This window comes from Magallana gigas, chromosome 2 (genome assembly GCF_963853765.1).
Source record: "Magallana gigas chromosome 2, xbMagGiga1.1, whole genome shotgun sequence".
Lineage (NCBI taxonomy): Eukaryota > Metazoa > Mollusca > Bivalvia > Ostreida > Ostreidae > Magallana > Magallana gigas.
The window spans coordinates 16,593,308-16,607,766 of NC_088854.1; positions in this window are offsets into that span (position 1 = coordinate 16,593,308).

Consider the following 14,459-nt stretch of genomic DNA (forward strand, 5'->3'; position numbering starts at 1 on the left):
AGTGTGTTAGATAAAAGAAGCAACCAAACCATCTTCTTTGGGAATTTGAGTCTGAAATCATCATAATTATTTCTTGCAGTCTGCGATTTTCCTTAGTCGCTGTAGATTTCGACCAACTGATCAACGGGGCGTGTAGATTTAGATGAATTAACGAAAGATTCCGTATGAAATAGAGATAATCATTTTAAGGTCAGATGTAAAATTTCATGAAATGTAATTTATCATTTCCCTAATATGATGATTTGAATAAGAGTTATGTTAAAATTTTAGTTATTCTGTTTTTGCTTGATAAAATCACATGAATTAAAACGCTACACGAATATAATAATGATAAAAAGTTATGACAAATTATAACAAAAGCACATATATTCATAAATAACTACCCGCGAAAAAGGACGTGAAAGTTTTTTCATCACACAAAGATTGCTTACATATGGACGGACGCCGGACAACAGGTGATCAGAAAAGCTCACTTTAGCTTTCAGCTCAGATTAGCTAGAAGGTAAGCCTTGATACATATATGCACCATTCCCGGCTTTGAAGGTAGTTTTTGTATGTGAGAAAACTGCAGCAACTTTTAAAACAGAAACATCCAGATAAAAATACCTTTTAAACATGTTCTAGTCTGTATGTTACCCATTCGGCAATTAAGTGAACTGTTGCCAAGGAGTGAATGAACTATGTTCCATGACAAAGAAACACCGCTTTAAATTGTGTGCTAGTTGTTAAACTTAATTATTTGTGTTTAAGTAAGAAAGTACACTTAAGCAAATTGTGGATTTAAAAAGTATGTCCGCTGACATATATTCTGTTTTTATCGTCTTGAAGCGATCTAAGAGACACCTGGCATCTTGTTTATAAACGTACCACACGTGTTGTTTCTACTTAGTAGAAATGATAATGATTTAACTAAGTATTTGGATAATTAACATTCTCCTCTTCAAAAAACTATGAGAATATGTGCGATTTTTCATCATTTTTTACTACTTCTTTGAAAAAATCACAAAGCGTTGAAGTCATAAAAAATGATTACCTTTTTTTCAATACAGATACTTACCATATATCGTTGGTTTACTTCAAAGTGGCGAAATATAAATTAAAAGAATAATTTAAAGATTCATTCGAAGTGGCAAATATTCGTTAATAACGTGATATTTGCACGTCTGGGGTCAACTACTGATCAGTGGGTCCCTGGTGAAAAACTTTTAAGAATAAAACTGAATCTTAAATTCTAATGATCTTTTTACTGCACATACATCAGCCGTAGTGCATCTGACGTCTGTGACCTAAGCGATACAACACGTCCAGACTTCTTTCAAATGCTTTAAATTCTTCTGGAAAATGTAAATTGTCTTATACAAAGAACATGGAAATTGTTGTAAAATTATGCATAGCTCAAACATTTCATAATTTTTCAGATTCTCGATTGATTGTTTAATTGATTGGTTTATTTTCGATGAAAACCACAAGGCTTGGGTATTAATTGTGCACCTGTGTGGTGACAACGCCTATTTTCTCCGACCGTTATTTCAAATTTTCAAACAAATTTTCGTCAAAGATTTCTCAGCAACTATTTATTGCAGATGCTTGATAATTTTAAGGTGGCTCTATACACCACTTTTTGATGACGCAGTACGCAAAAAAGTAAATCTGGAAGCATGTAATTCCGGTACTGGCTGATTTAAACCGAGGCGAATTGTATGGGGACCGCTCTTTTGAAAAAACTATTAACTATTAAACTATTAACTTAAACTTAAACTATTAACTATTAACTATAAACTATTAACTATTAAACTATTAAACTATTAACTATTAACTATTAAAAAACTATTAAATGAATAGATTTAATTTGATAATTGGAAAATTCATTACTTACAAGTAATGTGGTATGTGACACCTTCACGTTGTGTGGTATTATTTATCGAAATAAACAATAAAATCAAATATGATTTTTTAAATAGTTTCTTTCCCATCATCGATATGTTACGCCGTAGCGCAGAGGGTGAGTGGGTTCACTACAAATTCGTAGGTCATGAGTTCGATTCCTGTTGAGAACTATACATTTTTTAACATTCCAACATTGTCTAAAACGTATTTTTGGATTGAATACTGTGAAAGAAAATGCTAAACCAGTGAAAGTGTTTCAATTATAATATACTTTAATGCACATTAATATCGAAAGATGTTCCTTACCACCTTATGGGGATGGGAGGGTTGCTTTGAATTTCTCTCAGGTTGTGGTACATAAATTCTATTACATTTGTAGCCTAGTCAATTTTCCCCTTTATTTAGTTGACTTAGTTTTTTTTTATTAAACCGAATATATTCACTTTTACAGGCCTATAATGAAATACGTATGTATTTATCATTCCAACATTATATTTAGGATTTTTTCTTCAACTTAGAAATGAAAAGTCTCCAAGGTGTTTGGGCCTTGAAACTTAGGAACGATAACCCTTACCTGGGGAACTTTCATACCAATTAAAATTTAAAATATTTTTTGTGTTTATTTGCAATCATTTTCATTCAATTTTTTATGTCACAGTTATCAAAATACATTTTCTTAAAACATCAGACAACTTTTTCAGATGAATTGTCAACAGAGTAAGAAAATATAAAAAATTATGTTTTGGGGAAATACTAAAAAAAATTGCAATAATAACATTTTTGAGTGTTAAGAAGTGTTATATTTTTTTATGTGTCCGAAGGAAATATCCATCATATGACAAAAACATTTCTCTCAATTTGTTAATAGCTATCTTTTTAAAAATAATTTTACAAAATCACGAAAAAACATTTAAAAATTCTTTAAAAATACCTAGAGTATCCCTATAATCACTTTAATATTTGATAGGTATATGTTTTGTAGTCTTCTATTGAAAATTGGAATAAACTTTGGGTGTATAGAGCCACCTTAACACACTATTTGTTTGGGCATGCCATATCGTGGGATATATTTTTGTACCAATCGAACGTCAACTTCCTGTTAAATGACAACTATGTTTATTTTTGCCAAAATTTTCAAACAAATTCTTGTCAAAGATTTCTCAGCAACTATTTATCGCAGATGCTTGGAATTTTAACACATTACTTTTCTATGCATGCCATATTGTGGGATCTTTTTTTGTACCACTCGGACGTTAACTTCCTGTTAAATGACGACTATGTTCATTTGTAGCTAAATTTTCAAACAGATTTTCGTCAAAGATTTCTCAGCAACTATTTATCGTAGATGCTTTAAATTTTTACAACATTATTTGTTTAGGCATGTCATTTTGTGGGATTTATTAAATGTCGACTTTGCTTAATTTGCATATTCACATCAGAGCGGGGGTATCACTAGTGAGCATTGGCTCACAGATATCTTGTTCTGTTCTATCCTGTCTGCTATCTGACTAAGCTGAATGTGTTAAAATTTTATTGCGATGTTTATAAAGAACACCAGAACATTGAATGAACATGTTTTGGTAAATCATATGTTAAAACAGATATTTCATATATAAATTAACTGATGTATGGTGTTATGTAAATTATACCATCGTTTTGGTTTCACAACACTGGGTAACCTCACTCGACTTTGTCTTGTGGTCCCCAAACCATGGTATTATTTACACACCACCAGACATTAGTTAAAAATCTACGAACTACATGTACCTATTACTTATCAATCAAAGCAAAAGAAGATTACCACAACTCAGGAGAAAGAGACAGCACACTGGAAAAGCTACAAACGTGGATCGTGCAATTGTAGAGTGGTTCAAGAGACTGAGGCATTAGAACATTCAATTGAACGGACTCGAATAACGTTTATTCGGAATGAAAATAATTCCCGTTATGATCATGAAAAACCATCTATTGTATATATGTTATAGACATTTCATGGTAGCAATATTGTTCACTTTCAAAATAGTAGGTCAATGACCTACAATTTTTTGGTTAATGACCATTGAATATTTTTTACCGGGTTTTCCAACGGAAAGTTAATAAAATGATGAAAATGGCGGGCGGGCGGCTGCCAAAAGGGTACCCTCATTGTACGGATAATAACTCCTCCTACAGTTTTCCAGATAGGAAGTTGGTCCTTTGCTTATCAATTGTTCATATATCAGAGGTGTGCATATTGCTAGGATTTTGATTTCTGATAATTCATGAAAAAATACTAGCTTTTGAACTAAGTCATTTTTGGCAAATTATTGCTATAGAGTACTAGTACTCCGTTTCACTAGATACTGTAGGTAGTGTTTATCAATTCAGGGTTGATATGGATTATGGATACAGTTCACATAAAAGAAAACCCGGTTTGCTGTCACATTGACAGCTTGTCCCTTGTTTGAAAATTAAAGAAAAATTCCTTAAAGTTTTACACTATGCTTAAAATTTTCTTAATTGTTTAAATAATACAAAATCCTAAACAGTTTTAAACAGTTAATGAATGGCAGTGACACTACAAAGATACAAGGCCTTAAATTTTCATTAGCAATTTTTATTAATAATCCAGTCCGAATTTCCCCTATCAGTTTTCTAATCCCTACCAATTTTTGGTTCAATTTCACAAAAATCTGAACGATGGTAGTAGTAATTTTTTAAAGATAGTATTTAACTAAGTATATTGACCTAACTTTAAACGCTTCAAATCTACATAGGTCAATGATAAAAATTTTGAGCTATGGCTTCTTTAATGGTTTTTAAACATTTTTCAATATTTTTGTAGTGTGTGCCACACGATTATCTCAATGAAAAGTAAATAAAAACAACAGAAAAAAGCAAAATTATGTTGACTAACAAATAAAATATAAACCTTAAAGTTATAGTACTACCAAAATTATTTCAATGAAATACAAAATCTGAATATATTAGTCCAAATTCCCTCTGTTTTGCTAAAATCCAATTTTGTTTTAGCTTAATATCATAATATAGGAAGGATATCGAATGTTATATCAATAATTAATTATTTCATTAATACCTCTTGTGTTTAGAACAAATTTTACTCATGGCAATGAACTTTATAACAATTCGGACTTGAGAATTCAAATTCTGAGTAAACAATGTGCTTAAAAATGAAGCCCTAAAATCGTACTGGGTACCTCTCCTCTTAGCTAGTTGTTGATTAGAAGGCGGGTTTTAAATTACAAATTGTATTTTACTATTTAACCTAGAGTTTATTTTAAAAAAAAAGAAATTACGACTGTAGAACAATCCTAAACATAATAATCCACTCGAAAATATAGCTGTTAATCTTTTGGAGCAATGATATTAGTTCTTACTGGTGTCTTTGGTCCTCACAATCAATAGAATACTAATGTCTCCAAAAGTAAAATGCATACATGCTAGTTTCGTCACATGGTAAGGTAACTTTAAAAGTCTTTTTTTTACTGAACCTGAGCAAATCTTTGCTTTATTGAAGGCAACTATAGTTGTCTGCACCGCTTGGTGGGTCATAGGACCGACAACATCCAATAATAAGCTTTCAATGCTTATATTTATATTTCAATTTTATTTCTTTTTGCATGAAATATTGTGTATCGCCGCTATAAAGCAGTTATTTGCGTTCTAAGTCAGGGATATGAAACATACAAGGAACAGCCATATCAATGCTTTTTAGTAAACTTCCGCGACAAAAAAAGATAGTGCCAGAAACTTTGTGGAGAAAAATTTACTATTTACTGATGCCATCGTAAGACGTTGACTCCGACGTGGATAACGTCGATTTTGAAGAAGCAGGGGAATGATTAAAATACTTTTGAACATTATTCACAGAATTCATTTCACTAAAAATAATTTTTATATAAGTAATTTAATTTACATAAAAACGTTACATAAAAAGCTGTATATTTGATCATTTTGCTGTGAATATGCGTTTTACTACAGTTATGCGCATTTCCCTGCGCTGAGGGCGCGACCGACCTGAATCATATTGCAGCTTCTTAAAAATTGGCGTTCTCCACGTCGGAGTCAACGTCTTACGATGACGTCAGTTGAGACGCTGTCGTAGCAATTGACCATAATTAACGTCGTGTATTTGTTATTGCAGCGTCAATAATTGAAATTGAAAATATAATTGCAAAATAAAAATATATGCGCGATCAATTCATGTTCTGTGCAAGTGAAAAGTTATTTTTTTTCTATTACAAATAAAAATTTCATTTGATTCGTAAACACCGTTTTATTCTATAAAACTCTACATGTAAAATGGCTGGCACGACACATTTGTAGGACCGAATTATGAAGACAGATAGCACAAAAGAAAATCCGGTCAGTTTCGTTTTAATTTCGCATAAAGTTTTATTATACATAAATCTTTCATCGCTAAAAATTAAAAGAAAATAGTATGTTTGTAACTTTTTAAATATGAACCCCCTGTGTCCTATATAATCCTATATAAAATATCGGGGATGTTTCGGACAGAGGACCATATTTGAGCGCAGTAAACAGATAAGTAGATAACAGATTTTGTATAACTGTCTGAAGAGCCGACATTGCTGACAGCGCTAACAGTAAACAATTTATTTAATTTGGACTGTCGCATTCTGTTTTATTTATTTAAATATATATATATATATATATGTATATATATATATATATATATATATATATATATATATATATATATATATATTGCTATTTAAATTAAAATATTCAATATGCTTGCGGTGAATGCTAGTCATACTTTGCCACCCATACTAAAATTCAATTATATCACATTTCATGTTTTACAAAGTAACAGGCGCTTTAAAAAATATTTTACGCTATGAAATAATTTATATATAGATTTATGTAATACACTTACATTCCTTCTACATTGTACATGTACATTCCTACTACAATGTACATGTACACATTTATCAATATCGATTTTATAGATGTCTAAAATTTTCATGATGAGTATTTTTAGTCAAATTGTAAACTTTTAAGCTTGAAAATCTTACATCGAATCGAAGACTATTTGAAAATAATGTTCTCAATATGCTTAAATTGTCTTGTCCAGTTTAAGCTTCTTAAACCACAAGAAAAAGGTAAAATTTCAACTAGGCAACTTACTAATAAGAGTGTTTCAACCTTTGAAATTAAAAGAAAAGTCCTGCATGGCATGATAAATACATGTACATACAGGAGTTGTAAGAAAAGTGAGAGAGATTTTGACTGTTTTTTCAATAAACTTATTTCCTAATTCTGGAACAAATTACCGTTACCGATAATATCACCATTAGATAGGTAAGTTGGTCGGTTTAAAAAAATTATCAAAAGGAAAACTGGCCGGTTTCTTGTTTTCTCATTCTATATGTAAAATAATCAAATATAATGCTCTTGATTATATATGTCAAATATTTAAATATAAAATAACATTTTATTTATATAACTTCGATTACAACATTTATTTCATAAGAATTTCAGCATTCATTCAAATTCTTCAAAGACTACATCGCCGTAAATACTGGTGAAAAAACTCACATGCAAAGTCTGCTCATATCTAATATAATGCAACTTAAAAACCAAGGATATTTGACAATTAATGTATTCTTTTCAGAAAATATCGTATTTGACCTTATTAAATGAATCGCAGACCTATTTCTAAATAAAGACAACGAGTTTTTTGCATTTCCCAATAATAATTGGTTGTTTCTTAGTTTTCAAAAAACATCAGGTACGTAATACCAATTTCCGAAAATTTAGGAAATGAACTGTTACTCGTGACAGTCTAGTCATTAGTGTATTGAACATATTGTGTTAAGATATGATCATTAACAATATCCGGTCCAGTGACAGAGGTTAAATATCAGAAAAAGAATAAAAATGTGTACGTCTTTTTGGCTACCTGGCACAGACAAACAAGAAAAACGACAAATTTTTGTGAAACAACATAAAGCTAAATAATGTTTAAGGTACATTGAAAAACCATATTTAGATCATGATATTTTAAATCTTAACCTAAAGAACCACTGAAATGTTATCTGTAAAAGCTTTTGTACAAATAAAAGCTGATTTATATAAAATATCATTGCCAAGATCAAGTGAAATGCAAAACAGTGTACCTATTGTTTATGAAAAATAAGACCAAACCTTAATAATGACATCCTAAGTATCTAAATTGCCATTATCTGTTTAAAATACATTTTCAGGTTCGTTAGTTTAAAATCAAGAGTATAATAAAATTATCGTTCGCACAATAACATCAACAAACAAAACAATTTTAAAGCTTTTGTTCAACATAAACAATTTAAAGATAATACTGTAAGTCGAAAATTCCACGCTGTTAAAATTTCACGATTTCTCAAAAAGAACCAATCGCGATGGTTTTCATTTCACGCTGCAAGAAATCAATTTAGATTTCGCACGCTCAGATTACTGTATCGAATGTATCAGTGACTGTTTTTAAATGCACATCAGGCGGTAAATACGATAGTACTCTGAATTAAAACTAACTTATAACTTCTTCTGATTTTAACCCATCAAAACTTACGTGTCTAGGTAACAATACAATTGGTTAATATTTAACCGGGTTTTCCAACTGAAAAATCCGGTTATTAAAATGGTGAAAATGGCGGGCGGCTGCCAATAGAGTACCCTTATTGTATGGATAACTCGTAAACTCCTCCTACAGTTTTCAAGATAGGAAGTTGTTCTTTTGCAGATCAATTGTACCTATATTGGAGGTGTGAATATTGGTTAGATTTAGATTTCTGATAATTTATTTTAAAAAATACCAGCTTTAGAACTTACTCATTTTTTGGCAAAATATTGCATATAGGGTACTCCATTGGATACGGTAGGTAGTGTTTATTAATTCAGGGTTGACATGGATTATAGATACAGTTCACATATAAAATCAAAGTACTGAAAGTACTGACACGAGTTGATGCTTCAGGAATCAGACATTTATTGCCCCTTTTCTGCTCTCAATAAGCATAACTTGAAATAAATAATTAATAAAGTATATAAATATCTTATTATACTAGGCCATAACATATCAAAGATAAATCAAATGCCGGAACGGCCACAAAGGCGTCGAACTGACTTTTTCTTTTATATAGAATGATATGATCAATAATTTGAATTTCTGTTAATTTAATAGTTGTATATCAAATAATTTTAGACATAGAATAGAGAAGTATATGAATTATGTTTTGTGCTGCTTTAAAAACAAAAATAAGTTTATTTTCTTATAAAATAGATATTGGTGCCTTTACAATTCAATAACTCATTATGGTTACAAAATTCGAAGAAATTTCAAAGTTTAAAAATAAATTATTTTCTTTAAACAATTTTCACAGGTTCGTGATTTGAATACATTAACGGTATGTCCCTAATTATAATAATAAAACATACTTTTATTTAGTTCAATTCCCGTTTGAAACAAGATTCCCTATGGTACTGTTGTTTACAAAACAAATCCACAACACGTGCTAACTAAAATGCTCGACCAGATCAACTGCATTATCGTGTTTATTTTTAGCAACAAAATCACTAGATACGTTTATCGCTTACATTTATTTTGGAGACCGTGCCCGATAACAAATAAATTTACATCGCAAATTTTATTTCTATCGGGCACGCTCTCCGATTAAAATGTAAGCGATAAACTAAAATAATATTTACTGAATGTTTACACCCGATTGTATTCATCCGCCATTTCTTGATTAAGCAAATGTATACTTATGCAATGAGTGGTCAATAACCAGGTAGGCAAAGTTTGTTTTTTTGTACACAATTTAGTTTAATAAATGGAATAAAAATCTTGTAATACGTTTAATACTTTAAGAAACTTATTTCTTATGCGCATTTAAAAAGCGGTGCAGTGCATGAATTTGGACGATTGCCAATCCAGACGATCGCTAGAAGGCTGTCGAGCATTAGCTCGACGCCTTAAAAATCATGAATCAGGAAAGATCATTTTTAAATAAGAATTTATATAGAGGAGCATATCTAAATGTTCTTTAAAGGGACTTTAAATTTTAAAAATTTTAAATTTCAGTTTTCCTTTTTCTTTATGTTCAGAATGGTTAATTTGTTTTTTTTTAATGTCTTGCCAAAACAAGATGGGGGAATAAGATGGCGCAAATGCCCATTCGGTTTAGTAGTGAAATACAATTTTGAATTTATTTTTCCCCAATAAAATCTATTCAAATATATTATAATACAACTTTACAAAAGCAAAATTTCTAACTATAGTCATTTTTTAATATATTTAACAAAAAATAAGAAAAAAATATTGTCGGAAATTTTGGTGGTATCGAACCTGTAACATAAAAACCCTATGTATATATGGTTAGCTTATGCCAGGTACTCTAACCACTGAGCCATTTCAGACACAACAAAGTGGGCTTTTTAAATATCATGTGTGACTAAGGCCACGAACTACCGGACTTGTATTATTTTTTTCAAAACGGTCAATTGTTGGGATACAAAATGATATTTTTTGAGTATAGTGGGTCATCTCTCCACGTTTTTGTTGATTGAAATCGGTTTGTTTTCAAATAGACCTTAATTAGACTATGATAAAAATATGGAGCACAGACCCACTCTATAAAAGAAAATGCCTTGAAGTTCTAAAAAATGACAGTATTTGCAGGTTTTGATACGTTTACGCCTGTTTTAGTCATCATATTCCAAGTATTGAACATACCTTTGGGTTAAAAATCAATTCGTTAAATGTATATTGTTTTAAATGATTTTTAAAAAAACCCATCAGATTTATTGATACTTTAATTTTTCAGTAGCCTGTCCGACCGCGTATGGGCATTTGACCCGCCTTATCCATCCATCTTCTTTAAAAGTCATATATTGAGTTAGAAGCACGATACAGAGTTTTTATTTCTTTGTTTTGTAAACAAAACTCGAGTCTTGTTATTGTTTACATATGTGTTTTGTTGGTATGAATTTCCGTCAAATGTTGCTGTCCTCTAGATCTGTTGATAATATTATTTTATAGAGGGATGTTCAGCCATCTTGTACATTTTAGGGTCAAAATGTAAACATATATTAAACTGGTTTGTTTTTGCCCAAAACTGACTAAAACAGTTGTCATAACATAAAAAAGCAATAAATATGAGTTTTACTTATTGTTAAGTAAATTACGCATACAAAACAGAAAAACAGAACAACCTCTTTTTTAAAGCGACATGGTCCGATTTTATATCAGATTTTGTGTACGCTTTTAAACGATGGTTATGCTAAGTATGTGTATAATAACAAACATTGCGGTAGTTTTGCCGGTCAATTAAGCCATATTTTAATGAATAAAAATGATGAACTTTTTTTTTACAAAACAAACGTCATAAAATGGGTATTGCGTTATTTCGCTTCATATTAAAATTCGCCCTGACGTCGAGGCAGGGATGATTATATTACGACTTTGACATCGAGTGTAAATACGAATTCTGGCAAAACAAAATAAAGATAATTAGTTTGTATGGGCAATTATTTGATACAGTAGTAGCCAAAAAGTTAGACCATGCAGCTTTAAACAGGTGGTATGTATTGTTATAATAATCTGGCAAAAGCTAGTGCATTCATGTGCATTGAAAAATAAATGCGTATAAAACTATCTTTTCGAACTTCTTACATCCTCACAATGTCAGGGGTCCTGAGTCCACTCGTGGCCGTGACCACGAGTGGACTCAGGACCCCTGACATTGTGAGGATGGACTTCTTATTACACTATACATGTTCAATGTATCTGTTGACTTTTGCTGACAAAACATGTTTTCTTGATATATATAAAAATACAAAGCTTTTGAATTTATTTTTCATATGCTTTGAACTTTCATATTTACACACGCAATATGTGCTACAATTAGGCTATCAACTCTAGCATATTTCTTGTGTTGACAAAAGAAATTCTGCAGATTTCTCAGTTAACTGTTTTGCCGCCATATTAAAGATAAGAGTGTAATTTCCAACACATGCCCTGCACAAAGTGTAGACGGTGTACACCTAAAGTGTACACTTTTGCACTTGAATAAAGAAAAGTGTACACCGGTTGTAAGGTGTAGACAAATCAAGCGCGCCCTATACATCGCCCTACAGTAACTACCACGCTAATCTATTTTTAATCTATGACGTATATAAACATGCGCGCAGTTTTCCCGATGTGCATGTTGCAGGGCCACACTGACCTTCAACTGGACGAAAGATCAAATCACATAGGACCCCCCCCCCCCCCCCCAGCTCTTGATTGATTTAACTCTTGTGATTCAACTCTTTGTTTTGTCACACTAAAATCATTTCACCTTTGATAAAGTAAGTAATGAAACGCATTCATGTGCTTGAATTTCAACTCTTGTGTGGGGAAAACGTTAAACGTCCACCAATGAGCTGAGCTTATCTGCATAAAAGCGATTACAGCGCGGATATCATATACATGCAAATACGTCAAATTTAATTAAAGCGACATTTTTATCAGTCAATAAAAATGTTCTTGGTTATGAAGAAACATACTTGATATGTTTTATACAATTTATTAATGGCAACAATAATGTATCTTTAGTAATATATGAAATATGTCAGAAGATTTTCCTTGAACCTATATTGTTGTGCGGATTGATATCAATTAACAAAAAGAAAATCATGATTTTCTGTTGATTAAAATACGTTTGATAACAAATTTTACCTCCGATAAAAGAAGTCATTCTTTCATGATTCATATCATTGCATTTTGATAATTGATGTATTAGTTTGACCATCAATACGAAAATGTGATTTAACCCAGTGATGGGAAACCCCTTTGCAGTGACTATACTGAGTTGATACACATCAACTCGTAAAAAACCCTGGTTTGCTGTCACATTGTCAGCTTTTCACTTGTTGATATAATCTTCCGAGAGTAAACTTGTAGATCCTAAACTGGGCGAGAAACGGAAAACTTGGAATTTAACAGTCTAATTCTCCCACATTGCCGAACCCTCTTCAAATATAATTAGACAAAGTGATCGTGCAATAAATAAAGTATAAGTAATAGAATTGATACGTTTTTGAAAACTGATGATATTATTCACGATGGGCTTAATTTCACGGAAAAATAATAAATCACGAACATAGTGAAATTAAAACCATCGTGATTATTTGCCAATCTACAGTACGTACATAAATATTGTTATCGGACAATAGCAAATTTGAAAATAATTCATCGGCTCTGATATCGATATGCCCCATTGAAATTATTACTTCAAAATTTTCTTTTTAACGTTCTTCAAATGAAACAAAGGCTGTAGGAAAGGAATTCGAAATTGCAAGAGATATGATCGAAATTTACACCCGGTATTTGATTTGGTTTGAATAGAACCTGTTCAAATTTGATAATGATGCATTTTTAAAATTTTTATTATTATAAAATGTAGCAACAAAATTTCATTTTACTTCTGTGTTAGGTAACTGCTTTCGCGGATGTTCGTAGTTATTTGAAATTTGAAAAGATCTTATAGAGGCATGGTCACAATTTTGGTCAAATTTTATATTTTCTGTTTTTATTATCTACAATGCTTTAAGAATGCATTTCTAATGATCAAATAAAAATTTGCAATTGAGTGTTATTCGTATAAAGAGTTATTAACAAAATACAGGGCTCATAATCTCATAATTCTTTGCCGTGTAAACAAGGCCCGCATCTGGGTTTTTTAAAACATAGATTCAATATACCAGTAAAAAAATCTTTTTCAAGTTGAGTTGTCTATCTTCTTTATCATTTCATGTATAAATAAACAGTTCCTAATTTTTAACACATCCATTTAGGTCTTAAACGGGAATTTTCACATCAACATTCAAACTGCAAACAAAAGCTGTGTTTACATAGCAAAGAATTGTACGCTATATATTTGCTTACAACTCAACGAATGACACACAAAATCTGGTTGCATTTTAAACATGTCTTCCTAAAGCATTATAAACATTAAAGTAAAAAATATATATATATATATTTGACCAGAATTGTGACCATGCCTCTTTCAAAGATTTCCAGAAAAAAAAAAACAATTTTCATAATTTTACATAATTATACTTGAGTAAAGAAATGACGAATTGACACTTGCCTGTGTTTTATAACTTTTATTGAATAGCTACATTATGCTTGTTTGTAGTTTCTTTTAAAATGTAAAAAATAAAATAATTATGGACTAAAATCAGCCCACTTACTTTTGAGATCGTTTTGAACACAAACTACAGTACACTGTCAAATCCTTTGAATGTTATAATATTGGTGTTTCTAGACAATTTTAAACACATAAAAATTAAAAATAGTGATATCATTGCAAAAGAAATCAAAAAATGCATGCATCAAAAGTGGATTTGTAAACGTAGTTAGTGCTTTTATGTAAATACAAACTAAATTAACAACCACAGAATAATTAAAACCGTACACTTCCTACAAAAGCCTTTTTCCGCAATATTCTGACAGAACTTTGACATAAATTTGCAAAGTTATATTCTATCAAAATCAACAAGTCACGCTTTTTAAAAAATATCCAGGC